The sequence below is a fragment of the Macaca nemestrina genome, chromosome X, assembly GCF_043159975.1.
Source record: "Macaca nemestrina isolate mMacNem1 chromosome X, mMacNem.hap1, whole genome shotgun sequence".
In the NCBI taxonomy this organism is placed as follows: Eukaryota; Metazoa; Chordata; class Mammalia; order Primates; family Cercopithecidae; genus Macaca; species Macaca nemestrina.
This window is the reverse complement of record NC_092145.1, coordinates 79,661,677-79,674,265: the sequence shown is the minus strand read 5'-3', so window position 1 is coordinate 79,674,265 and position 12,589 is coordinate 79,661,677. Positions and strand designations below refer to the sequence as shown.

The following is a 12,589-nucleotide window of genomic DNA, read 5'->3' as shown; positions in this document are numbered from 1 at the left end:
GGTTCTATTAACCCACATGCTCTGCAGTATTCTAAACTACCAAGACAAGAAGCAATAAACATTTATTCATGAATCTGAATACCACTTGATATGATTTGGATTTGTGTCCCTGCCCAAATCCCATGTCGAATTGTAATCCCCAATGTTAGAAGACAGGTCTGGTGGGAAGTAGTTGAGTCATGGGGGTCAGATTTCCCCCTTGCTGTTCTCATGATACTGAGTGAGTTCTCACGAGCTCTGGTTGTTTAAAAGTGTGTAGCACCGCCTCCTTTGCTCTCTTCCTCCTGCTGCGGCCATGTAAGACATGCCTGCTTCCACTTCTGCCATAATTGAAAGTTTCCTGAAGCATCCCCAGCCAGGCTTCTTGTACAGCCTGTGGGACCATGAGCCAATTAAACCTCTTTACTTTGTAAATTACCCAGTTTCAGGTATTTCTTTAGAGCAGTATGAGAACAGACTAATATACCACCTATTACTACCATCCCAACTGCAAGGCACAGATGTGGCATATATTCGTGTTTGCAGAGCTTAAGGAGCTTTGCCTTTAATATATGATGTTAGATATCCAGGATGAAATACATTAATTCTCTCCAAGATGTCTAATACTCCAAAAGGCTCATGTGACTCAAGGTCCCCATGAAGGTATCTAGACACCATCTCCCTCTCTGACTCCATCACCATACCTAATGATTGAGGCTAGAAAGAGTTCCCCGTATTTGCCAGACCCTTGGCTAAGAGAAATACATAGAGTGAGAGAAACAGATGAAACAGAGAGAGGTAGGGGCAGATGAAATGTGAGTGAGCTTTTATGGAATATATTTTCTATATTAGTGATGAACTTGTGTGGGGGATGTGTGAAAGCTGAACAGGCATTTTGAAGAATCAGAGAGTTGACAAGTCAATAATTTGGGGAAACTAGTCTTGACTTGTTTTTGGTGAGAATGGTAATGTAAAAGTGAGTGCTAAGTGGCTCTTCTTCATAATAAAAAATGCCTGTGAAGGCTAATCAGAAAAATGCTTGTACAGTAGCTGAGGGCTGTGGACCATAAATACATTAATGACATGTTATTTGAGAGAGACATTGAATGGCTTCCATTTCAAGCTACCATGACCATGACAGTCATACAACGAGCATTCTGTAACAACTAGGGAAAGGCTAGTACAGAGGTTTAAACCCACAATATATGGCTGAACTTCCTGAAAATGTATACAAGTGTTATATGCGTAAATATGCACTTTTCTGAAGAAAGTATCCTTGGCATTCACTGAATTTTCACAGGGGTACGTGCCAAGGTTAGGGACCATTGGCTAGATGGTGATGGCCCACTTTTTCTACTCCCCTACTTAGTAAAACAGTACATCTTCAGGATGTGTTCCAGTTATTCAAAGCACGTTCCTATTCAAGCAATTTGCTGAGATCTTGTCTCTGGGTTAATAAATCACAGGCATGCCTGGAATAACATGACAAATATTGGGGAGGAAGGCATAAAGAATTTAGTGGCACAACAAAATTTGGATTACTCACCTAGGCAGGAAAGAAAAAATAGCTATTGACATTTTGACTCAAACAAAAAAATTCATTTGTGGATTTCACTTTTCGGGTCACCCCCTGCCACTCTACCAGGCTCTGGACAATCTCCAAACACTAGATATGAGCTGAAATATACTAAAGAAATGTGGACTCATTCTAACATTGAACTAAATGAAGCTCAATTAAGAAGAGGAAGCTTGAAAATGTTTGCAGAAGCAACTCTAAATGGCTCCATTTTTTTTTTCTTGTCTGCATTATTTCTTTTTCCATGGCAGGCCAGATTTGGCCTGTGGGCCATAGTTTCTTTTAACTCCTGCCGTAGATCGATGAAAGCCAGTCATGGATACTGAGAGGACTGGGAGGTAGTTGAAAAGATCATCGTGTCCATTATGGATAAGTCAAATTGAAAAAGAGTCATGACCACATGCAAACTATTTGAAACAGAAAGTTGCCTGTGCACTTCTCAAACCTATTCTGAAAAGAATTAACATTTCTCTTGGTGCTATGCCCTTGTATCTCACAAATGCCATGGTCAGGATGTTGCGTCTAAACCTGTTTCTCCTGATAAACTTTAAATTTTTTAATTCTTACCAGTCTTTCATGAAAGTTAGAGCAGCCATTTTCCAGCATGCAGACATCACCTCTTTATGTGCATGTGTATGTGCAAATGCAAACAGGCATTTTGGAGAGATGCCTTTGGAGCCAATAATCCAATTCTGTTGAGCCCAAAGTCTGAATCATTTCAGGGGTTCTTCTCCAAAAGATCTCTTAGCTAGGAAAAAGATAGGTTGAGCTGGGTTAGGGGACTATAACGTCTCCAAAGCTCATTATCCCCTCAAATTTTACAATCACTTCCCCAAATTGAGAATCATGGTTTCTTTCAAAGGTGGCTTATAGTAAGGTGATCACAAAATTCTTTTCCAAACTGGGACATTTTTGAGGATAAAATAAGTATGCTGGAGCAACAGGCACAAACCACAACATATGGTCACTCTACTTATAGTCCTCCATAGAGGAAATGTTTTAACTTCCCCCAAATAAAATTAATCTCTACACCTGTTCTTGACAGAGGATGACTTGGCACTACTTTAGCACTCAGGCCCAAGGTATAATTTATCTTGGTCTCAAACCTCTAAACCCCTTCAGAGTAAGCATCAGGAGGAACTTCTTGTTTAAGCTAGTGGTATAACACTTAAAATGGGCTACTGAGGGTGAGAAGCTGAAAAAAATTTTAATGGGGCTTGGGGGTGCTAGAGAAAACAGCAGATAATTGTTTACATCAAAATTATCACACTGGGGATAAATAAGATGACATATTGAAGTGCTCTTTGGAAAAGTAATAATTGTGTGCATAGTATTAATAGTTGGTCATGAAGACTTCAGCTTCTTTTCCACCAGAGAAGATGGTAGGGAAAGAAATCAAATCATAGCACTTACCTAAAGAAAAATACCAAAATGAGCACATTACCTAGCAGAGGCCTGTGAATAACTGTGGGCAGTGAGGGACTAAAGGGAACAGAGACAATGAAGGTCCTCACGCCTACGTGTAGCTGGCCCATAAAAGACCCTATCATCACTAAAAGGCAGCTTTCCCCAACCCTCCACTTTCCCGGCTGATGACACCTCAGACCAGATTTCCTCAAGGTTGTGATGTACTTACAAACAGAGCCACTGTTGTTTGAGAAGAGAGGAATGTTCACCTCTGACTAAAAATACATTTTCTGGGCAAGAGAAAAGGTGTGAACTTAAAGGTAGCTCCAAGTGATGCAATCTTGTTTGGTGCTCTGTTTTTTTTCTGTTTTTGTTTTTCTAATTCGTATGGGTACGTAGTAGGTGTACATATTCTTTGTTTTGTTTTCAAGCAGCCCTGGAGAAGTGGCATAGAGAACATAACAAGTGCTTTGTGTCTGACCCTATGACCTTGGGTTTGAAAAGGTGCTCTGGTGGAGAAACTGTCCATTAGGAAGCTGGTGGCCAACTTTTCAGAGGAAGTAAAAGAAAAAAAATGAAAAGAAAAAATGAATAATGTCCAAACCTAAAATCTCTTAAGATGGGAAAAACAAGGAAGCCAAATGACCTACTCCTTAGTGAATCATTCCCCTTCCCTTTCATCCACTTTGGCCCTTTTCTCCTTTTGCTTACTCCTACCAGGAACACTTATATATGTACCATCAGATAAAAGCTTAAAGGTAATGTAACAGTTGAATGCCAATTAGAATCTATTTTTCTCCCCTTACTAAGGGATATACAGAAGAAAAAAATATTATTTAGAACTGGATTTAGGAACAGAGAAACTGCAACCAATGTTTCTCTGGATAGGCCAGTCCTTCTCCTATGCAAATACACTATGATGGTCTGTGAAACCAGGACCTCCATAGTGACTGTGTCCAGGATCCATGAGCACATCTTTGTGTGCTCCAACCCTTAGCACTTTTCTCATTTTTCTCCCACCTCCTAAACACAGGCAACGCCACCGCACCTTTAGTTCTCTCTGGTCACCGGGTAGCTTAGAAGTAATCAGAAGATTGTGGAAAAAAGAAAAAGAGGGAAAAGAGACAGACTTGAAGTAAAACAGAAAGTGGCAGTATTGCAGTTGTTTGACTTTGGCAACAGAGTGTTACAGGTGTGCGTGTGTGTGTGTGTGTGTGTGTGTGTGTGTGAAAAAGCACTGAAGCATCAAAGATTTATTCACTGAACAGGTTGATTTATTTAACAGATTTGACATATGTCAAATTCTGCCATGTACTTACATAATTGTTACCAATTTATCAGAGCTGTTATTTAGGCAAATATTTGCTTTAAAAGTATTTTACTTTAAATGACTTTCTCTAGTTTACTGCACAATCAATCCGTGGTTCATTTAAATTATGTTATGTTAACAATAGCTATTTGGTGAAGGTCTCTCAAATCTAATCTTCCCGGAGCCATTTCATCTCTACTCAAACTCTATCCCTCTTTTTTCCTAGTAATAAATTTCTGGCTAAAATCACACCATAGGGAAAACTTTAAATATATATACATTGTCTTTTTATGTCATGATATTTTACACTTAAGATTTACAAAAAAAAAAAAAAAGCAGTTTATCAGTATATTGTTAAAATCACAGATCTGAATACTGCTAACCTTAAAAACTGTAAGGAAAAAAGGATGTGTTTTTGTATGAGTTTATGTCTGGGGGGCCAGTTGGGAGAGCCAGGTAGAGAATTCATCAGAATAAGAGAAAGTAAATAGAGAAATTTTAAATCTTACAATTTTGTTCAATCACCCTACCCCATGTGCACCAAAAAATTACATTTTTAAACTAGCATGCATGCAATCTATCTAGATTTTTGGGGAGGTAAAATATTGGAAAGTATTTCTAAGAAACAAAAACAAAAATGTCTAATCACTAGCCACCAGGGCTAGTTTCAGTTCCTCTATTGTAAATACGCTATTTGCAAAAACAAGGAGCTCATTTTCACCTCCCAGGTAAAGCAGTATGGGGACTATGAAAGACATGGAGGAAGAAAGAGAAATACCACCACCACACAAGTAAATTTTTGACCTAGTAAGCAAATACGTTTTTGTTGTTACTGCTGGGTAAAATGTACGTCTTCCAGAAATTAGACACTGTAATAAAAATGTACCAGCCCAAATTTAAATTGCTCACTAGACAGATGGTTAATTATATTCACAGCCACATATTTCACTGGGATAGAGTTTCAGACACTCAGCCAGTTTTATTTGATTAGCCGGTTTCCCAGTTAATATGTAAAATGACAGTTACTTAGGACTTTTTTGTTCCCTTCTAAAAATATTTTTTCAATAAGTGTAAATTCTCCTCAGCCATAAGAACGTCACTGCTGTAAATAAAACGTTTGGTCATATGTTACCTCATGTGTAAAAGATGTAAGGGAGATTCACCCCCCCCCCCCCCAAAAACACAAATGGTTGTAAGGAGTTCAGAGAAGACCATTGCAGCACCTTTTCTCACCAAGCAAAATATTCCAGGAACTCCTCCACCAAAAACAACCAAGGATATATTCAAATCCCGGGATTAAAGTGCTTTAGACATTTTTTAAAAACAGCCCTGCCAGCCCTACAACACAAATCATGTCTTTTCAGATAACTGTCTAGAAAATGCAACATTAGAAAAAGGCCACATAGCTAAATGTAGTGCTGTGCACAGCATTCAACAATACGCTGGGAGCCAAAATCCAGAAGCAAAATATGAGACCCACTTATTCCAAAATGCAACCAGAAGCTTGATAAAAATCAAGAGTGCTGTTGTCGAAATGGGGATGCCAATTTTTTTTTTTTAACTTCGAAAAAGAAAACCTTGCGCGGGTGATTCGGTCCCTCACGAATCAGACAGACAGAAGCAGTCATGCTGAAATCGCTGAATTCCTCAGCGGAACGGCGCCAACTCAGCAGCGCGGTTTCCACACTTTCCCGGAGCGGGACTCCGCTCCCCGCGCCGGCTCACGGCCTTCCCGCCCTACAGGGTGTACAAGACGCGAGCCGACGTGTGCTGCGGGGCGCGGCAGAAGAGAAGCGCCAGAAGCCACACAGAAAAGCTTCAATTCGACCGCCACCGAGAGCGCGAAGGGGCCACAAGCCAATTTCCGCAAAGGAGACGAGCTGGGCGAGGCTCGGTCTGGCCCCCAACTTAAACCTGTCCGCAGCCTCAGCCAAGGGTCGCATGTCCTGGGGGCGCTCTGTGGTAGCCACGGCCGCCCGGCTTCGCACCTTTGCGGCTTTGGTCCGAGCGCCCAGCCTCGGCCGCCGCGTGGGTTTTCCCGCTCTCGCCGAAGCGTGCCATGCCCATGCCCCATTCCCTGGCCAGGCTCTACCCTGCACCAATCCGAAAGGAGGCGGCACTCTGCCGGGCGGTGTGCGTGTAAGCGCGGCGGCTCGGGTCCGCTCGCTTCCCCTCCCCCCGCAACCCCCTTCCTACGGCGCAAGCACAGAGGCCTTTCCTAGATTGCAGTGCCTGTCAGGGCGAGCTGGGATCTCTCGCCCTAGCGGCCTCGCTCCCTCGTACACAGACACACACATTTGCACACACACGTCCTCCCTTCCGTTTTCCCTTCTTTCTCTTCTCGCTAGACTTACCCCAATTCGTTCCACCCCCCGCCGCCGCCACCCCGAGCCAGCCGGGGAGCCGGCGAGAAGGCCAGGGAGCTGTATGGCAGCGCTCATACTCACCTCACAGGCCGACTCCCGAGGCGCACGTCGCTGGCGGGCTCAGGCAGCAGGCGCTGTAGCTAGCGCGGTCGCAGTCAAGGCTGGGCTGTCGCCGTCGCCGCAGCTGTTCAAGCTGCCTTCGCCGCCACCGCCGCTGCTACTGCTACTGCTGCCGCCGCCGCCGCCGCCTCTGCCTTAGCTCCATGCGCTGGGCCCGCCAGGTGGACGCGCCTCTCTCCTCGCTCGCTCCCTCAGGCTCTGCCGCCGCCGCGCTAGATGGAGTCAGAGCTGTCGGGCTCTGGCCCTGAAACTCAGAGCTTCAGCGGCTGCCCGGCTGCTCCAAGGGTCCGTGCTTCGCCTGTACTATCGCTAGCCCCGGCTGGAGCTACCTAGCGAGCGGGCTGCGCGCTCGGCGCCTGGAGCCCGCTCTGTGCGGTGGCTGCGGCCGTCCGCGAGAGGGAGAGAGGAGGGCGGCTGCTACTGTCGCTATAGCTGTTAAAGCTATTGCTAAATGCTGCTACTGCCGCTAATGCTACTGCTGTGGCGGCGGCGGCGGCGGTGGCGGCGGCGGCGGCTGCTGCTGCTGCTGCTGCTGCTGCTGCTGATGCTACTGGTTTTCCTTCCCAGGTTCTTCCCCTGCCTCGTCCCCCCTCCTCCCCCTTCCTCCTCCTCCTTCTCCTACTCCTCCTCCTCCTTCTCCTCCTCCTCCCTCTTCTCCTCCCTCTGCCGCTTTTCTCAGAGCCTCTGCAGGCACTGCCTGGTCCCTTCTTCTCCCGGAGCTGTCTCTGCCCATTCAGAAAGGTGCACAGAGTGGGGCCGCCTCTGCTGCCACCATCGCTATTGCCCCTGCCATTGTTTCCTCCAACACGGCTGTTCTTGCTGGACGCTTTCCCCCCTCTACCCTTCTTCCCCACCACAGGCCTCCCTTTCCCTTTCCCTTTCCCTCCCGCTCTCCTTACCCTCTCTACGGTCCCTTCCTTCTGTGCCCCCCCAACTCTGTCCGTCTGTCCCTCCCTCCCCTCGGGCGCCCGGGAGCGCGCGCTGCGCGGCCACCTGTCATAAAGGGCGCGCACCCCCCTTCCCCATTCCCACCCCGCCCCCCACTCGCGTTCCTGCTGCCCTTCCAGTCCACCACGCCACTGGTGCGTTCTTCCCCTGGCAGACACGCAACTGGACACCACTCTCCCACGTCTTTTAGGGCAGTTGTGTGTGCGGAGAGGGGAACTCTGAAGTTTGGGGAAGAATATTTGAATGGTTTCATCCACCAAACATCTAACCATTCAACCTTTACCTAGTCTTAACTTCAGGGCCTGGGCCCCCGGGAAGGTGGGTCCTGTTTGAAGGGTTGGATGAAGGCAGACAATTGGGGAGGGATGTTTGGGGAATAAAGGAAAGAAGGGAAGCTGAATATGGCCAGGAAGGAAAACAGATCTGCCTGATGGCTGTCATTTAAAAATCTCTTTGGTGGTCATTTTCCTTCAGACGTCCTCGAAACTCAACAGGAAACAGCAAAACGATTGGAGAGCAACTCAGGAGGGACCATTTAGTACTTCTGGAGTCCTGGGTGCAAGGTTGGGGCCTGAGCCTCGGGAGTTGTCACCACTAGGAGCCAAGGCAAGAGATGAAAAGGTTGGTACTAGAACAGAAGGGGTAAAAGTAGCTACTTTGTGTGCACTTGCTCCAACATCATTGCCAAAGCACAGCTTCTCCAGTCAGGCAGGGCCCAATTTCAGAGTTCTTTGCTGCCACAGCTACAGCCTCATTTTGCTACCAGGGCTCAGGCTTTGAGATCTGATGTGTGCAACTTCTCACCATCACCTGTCACACAACCCCTCCCCAGAAACATCACAGAAGTGGGGGTGGGGGTATATTTTCTTTTCCCTGGCAAAGTACAGGAGACAAATGTTTCCGATATCCCATTGACAATAATGTCTGTGTCACTTTACCAAGTTTGAGGAGCTCTACCATGGGTCTTTCATTCCTGGACCATAAAGTGTCTGTATGGCTTTTACAACTCCTCATCTCTGTGCCTTTCTGTCACCCCACTTGCTTGAAACACTCTTATTTCTCCCTCTCATTTTATATCTATGAAACTCATCCATAAATAATAGCTCATCCTGAAATAATTATACTTATTGAGTCCTTACTATGTGCCAGACACTGTGCTAAGCAATTTACATGAATTATTTAATCTTCACAGCAAACACAATTTTACTATCTCCATTTTACAAATGAGAAAATCGAGTCACAAGGAAGTTAGGTATGTGTCCTGAGGATAGGGATGATATTTATCTTGCATTTGTGAGACACTGTGCAAATATATTTGCATCTTTCAGGCACTGGAATAAATAAGAAGACAAGTAAAATTTGGCCTCTGCTCTCAAAAGCAAAAACAAACAAACAAACAAAAAAGATTAAACACGTAAAATGCCACCCATCTATTGGCTGGATCCCAATGTCCAGAATGAACTGCTCTTTTTCCGCTGTCAGAAAGCACGTTGGTTTCACCTGTATTAACTACATATGCTATTCTTCCTTTATAAAGTTAGTTGCTTATTAGGTACCACTTATAATTTTTGTCAATGCCCTCCAGCCAAAAACTACCAGAAACACAACTGTAGTTGAACAATTTGGGTTTACTACTTGTTAGAGTGAGGGAGAACACACACCATGGGTGTTATGGGCTGATTTGCATTTCCCCCAAAATTCATATGTTGAAGCTCTGACTATTCCCAGTACCCCAGAATGTGACCGTGTTTGGAGATCTGGCCTTTGCAGAGGAGACTAAGTTAAAATAAGGCATTGAGGATGGGCCCTAATCTAATATGACTGAGGTCCTTATAGGAAGAGAAAATTGGGACACAGATAACACAAAAAGGCCACCTGCAAGCCAAGGAGATGGTGATCTCAGGAGAAACGAGACCTACTAAAGCCTTGATCATGGACTTTTAACCTCCAGAACTGTGAGAAAATAAATCTCAGTTGTTTTAATCACTCAGTCTGTAATATTTTGCTATGGCAGCCAGAGCAAACTAATAAAACAGGAAACCATAGGGTGTCTCAGACAAAAGGTGGTAGAAAGGACTTATTATAGGATTTGGGTTTTGGTTGGGTAATTGGGGGAGGGTTTAAGAAAGTGGGAATTAATTCTACATTGAATGCTCTCAGAAAGCAAAGGCAATTCTATGACTGGGCATCTTAATAAATCTTATCTATTGGGAGGTAAAGTGGAGATAAGGCTTTTGTGGGTTTTTTATCTGTGCTTAGACAAAATTATGAAGGGGACTTGTTTTGTTTCATTTTGTCATGTTCTCAGTGTAACACTGTCCAATGTCAGTATTTTGTGAGAGTGTTTTTGTCCATCAGGAGACCAGCCATGGCCTACCTGTGAGTGCCAGGTCATCTTCCAGATGGCTTTTCTTCTTCTTTAACACAGGTGTGTGACTACTTAACACTGTCCATTAGTTGTGTGGCTTTGGGCAAGTTACTTTACTTGTCTGTGCTTCAGTTTCCTCATTTATATTAATAATTGAGAAAAAATTGTGTTAACCATAGGGTTGTTGTGGGAACTAAATGAAGGAATAAATATAATGTCCTCAGAACAGTGCTTGGCACATAGGCAGTCTTCACTGAATGTGAGTTATTATCCATGTCTGTTTTCTCCAACAAACCATACAGCTTAAATTGCATATTATTATAGTTATATATTGGTACTTTTTCCTTTGCTAGACCATGAGCTCCTTGAAGGCAGGAACAACGTGTACTGGCATGGTGATAATAGCTAACTTTTACTGAATGTTTTCAAAGGGCCAGGCACAGATATTAATTGTAGTTACTCCATGAAAACTTTTGAGGGCCCATCCCTACCTTTAGACTAGCCTGGGCATCCTCTTTGTGCTCCCATACATTTGTGTTTACCATAATCATTACACTTAGTATATGATACTGACACTGTCTGCTTATGTGTTTTCTTCCCTTTCTAGACTGTTCATTTATGAAGAGTAGAGCAGATACTTTCAACTTTGATGTCCATGTCTGAGCACAGTGCCCAGAACAACAGAGGCACTCAATATAAAAACACTGATCGGATTTTCAGTACATTCTTTGCTTTTTCTAGAGTGGAACTCAAGTCAGGCCTATCTTAGCCTCCATCATCCCTTTCCCTGGGGTTTTATTGTCTAAAAACGTAACAGAGAATCTCAAATAGAGTGGTCCTCCCTGTAAGGCAGATCTAAAGAAGAGAATCACTGTGAGACTTCAGTGCAAGAAGGTGCCATTTGGAAATAATGGTCTCTGCTATTTAACAGTGAATGGTAGCATATCCATTAGACCAAAGTGGGGTAATGAAGTAGGAGACCAGAACCTATAATCTTGGGTGTTAACCTTAATTCAGCCATAAACAAACTGTATGATGTTTAGAAAATTACCAAACCTCTCTGAACCATAGTTTTTCCATAGGGGGTATGGAGAACATAATCTCTCCACTGGCTGATAGATTAAGATTAAAGAGAATTTACTGGAGTTTCTCTTTGGGAAAACATTTCATTCCTCCATTACTTCCATGTTACATGCCTGCAAGATTCTCAGCCTCTGGAACTGGTATCACAAAATGGCTACATTCTTTCAGATGCCAGCCAAAAGCTAAGGGTGTTGTGGTTTTGGCCTGCCGTATTACCTCCCTGTCGGCTCCACAACTCAGCCTGCTCCCAGTGAAGGGAGCTACAGTGTCTGTATCTTTCTGGGGCATAAGAGATGTTGACATTCTGGAGATGGACCCAGAAAGTTTCTTTCTATCATGCTGAGGCCAGACATGGGATGTCTTTCAGCCCAAATGTATGTTTTTAGCCCAGAAGGATAAAAGAAGGTGAATGACAGAAATAACATTATTATGGTATCATATGTATATACAAAAACTAGCATATTACTTATGAAAGAAACTACCATATTACTTTTCATATAATGTACCACTATTGTGCCCAGATACTGTATAGTAATTACACTAATGGCCTTTGGCTGGGACTTTATGGTCCCTTTCCCTGGTGAATTTCAAAGAATGGCCCAAAGGAACTGAAGGGGGGTTACAGAACTGAGAGGTCAATGAATCAAAACCAGCATCGGCTGTTCCTCTTGTTTGAGGGGCAGCACCCAGGGCTCCATTTAAATACAGTGGAACTGACAAGCTGGCTCAATAATTCTGTTTTGTCCTAAACAGTATTAGAAAACTATAGCTCTCCTGACAATAGACAGATGTCTCATTTTTTCCCCTTACAGCAGCCCTTGGAGGGGCAAGGGGATCCCTATTCTATGAGTTATTCAGCTAGTGTTTGATTTAGGCCCTGGAGAAGAAAACAGAGACAATTAAAGACACTTTTTTTTTTTTTTTTTTTTTTTTTTTGCCTCAAAGGACTTAAAAGTCTAGAAGGGGAAATGGAAACACAGGAAGGCAACACTCTCAGGTTGTGCAGATTCAGGACTGAAAGAGAGGTGAGAAAAAGGGCTTTAGGGTACCAAAGGAGTTTGGGGGTCCCTAAGCATGCCCGGGAAGAGAAGTATGTCTATACTAGGCAGTAAGGAGAAGAGCATATCGAGCATGAGGAAGAGCATGAGCTGAGGAAGTGCTGAGGCAGGATGATAAGCAACGTATTTGGGAGTCGGTTGACATGTACAGCATGTCTGGAGCCAAGGGCTTGTTCAGTGGAGCAAGCAAGATTTGGAGGGGTTGGATGGGGCCACACATGAAAGGCTTGGGAACTCTAGGGTATATTAACCTTAAATTCTCACTCCCTACTTTATAAATGTGGAAGAGGTCATGGTCACACGGTGGATAGGTAGATATCTGAGGAAGTTACCCTTGGAGTTCAGACGATAGGCAATATTGAACATTTATGATTT

The 12,589-nt window shown here is 44.1% G+C and overlaps 1 protein-coding gene across 3 annotated transcripts in view; it reads right to left on the bottom strand.

Moving 5' to 3' along the window:
- NEXMIF (neurite extension and migration factor) overlaps nucleotides 1-7,321 on the bottom strand; it is a 198,943-nt gene extending 191,622 nt beyond the window's left edge. For 2 of the 3 annotated variants that reach the window (XM_011767574.2, XM_011767577.2), the window contains exon 1: nucleotides 6,719-7,321. The gene's annotated coding sequence lies outside the window, so the exon portion shown is untranslated. Of the gene's footprint in view, nucleotides 1-2,122; nucleotides 2,213-6,718 lie in introns of those variants that run through there. The other variant, XM_011767575.3, reaches the window with a different exon arrangement.
- Nucleotides 7,322-12,589: the final 5,268 nt, after the last annotated feature.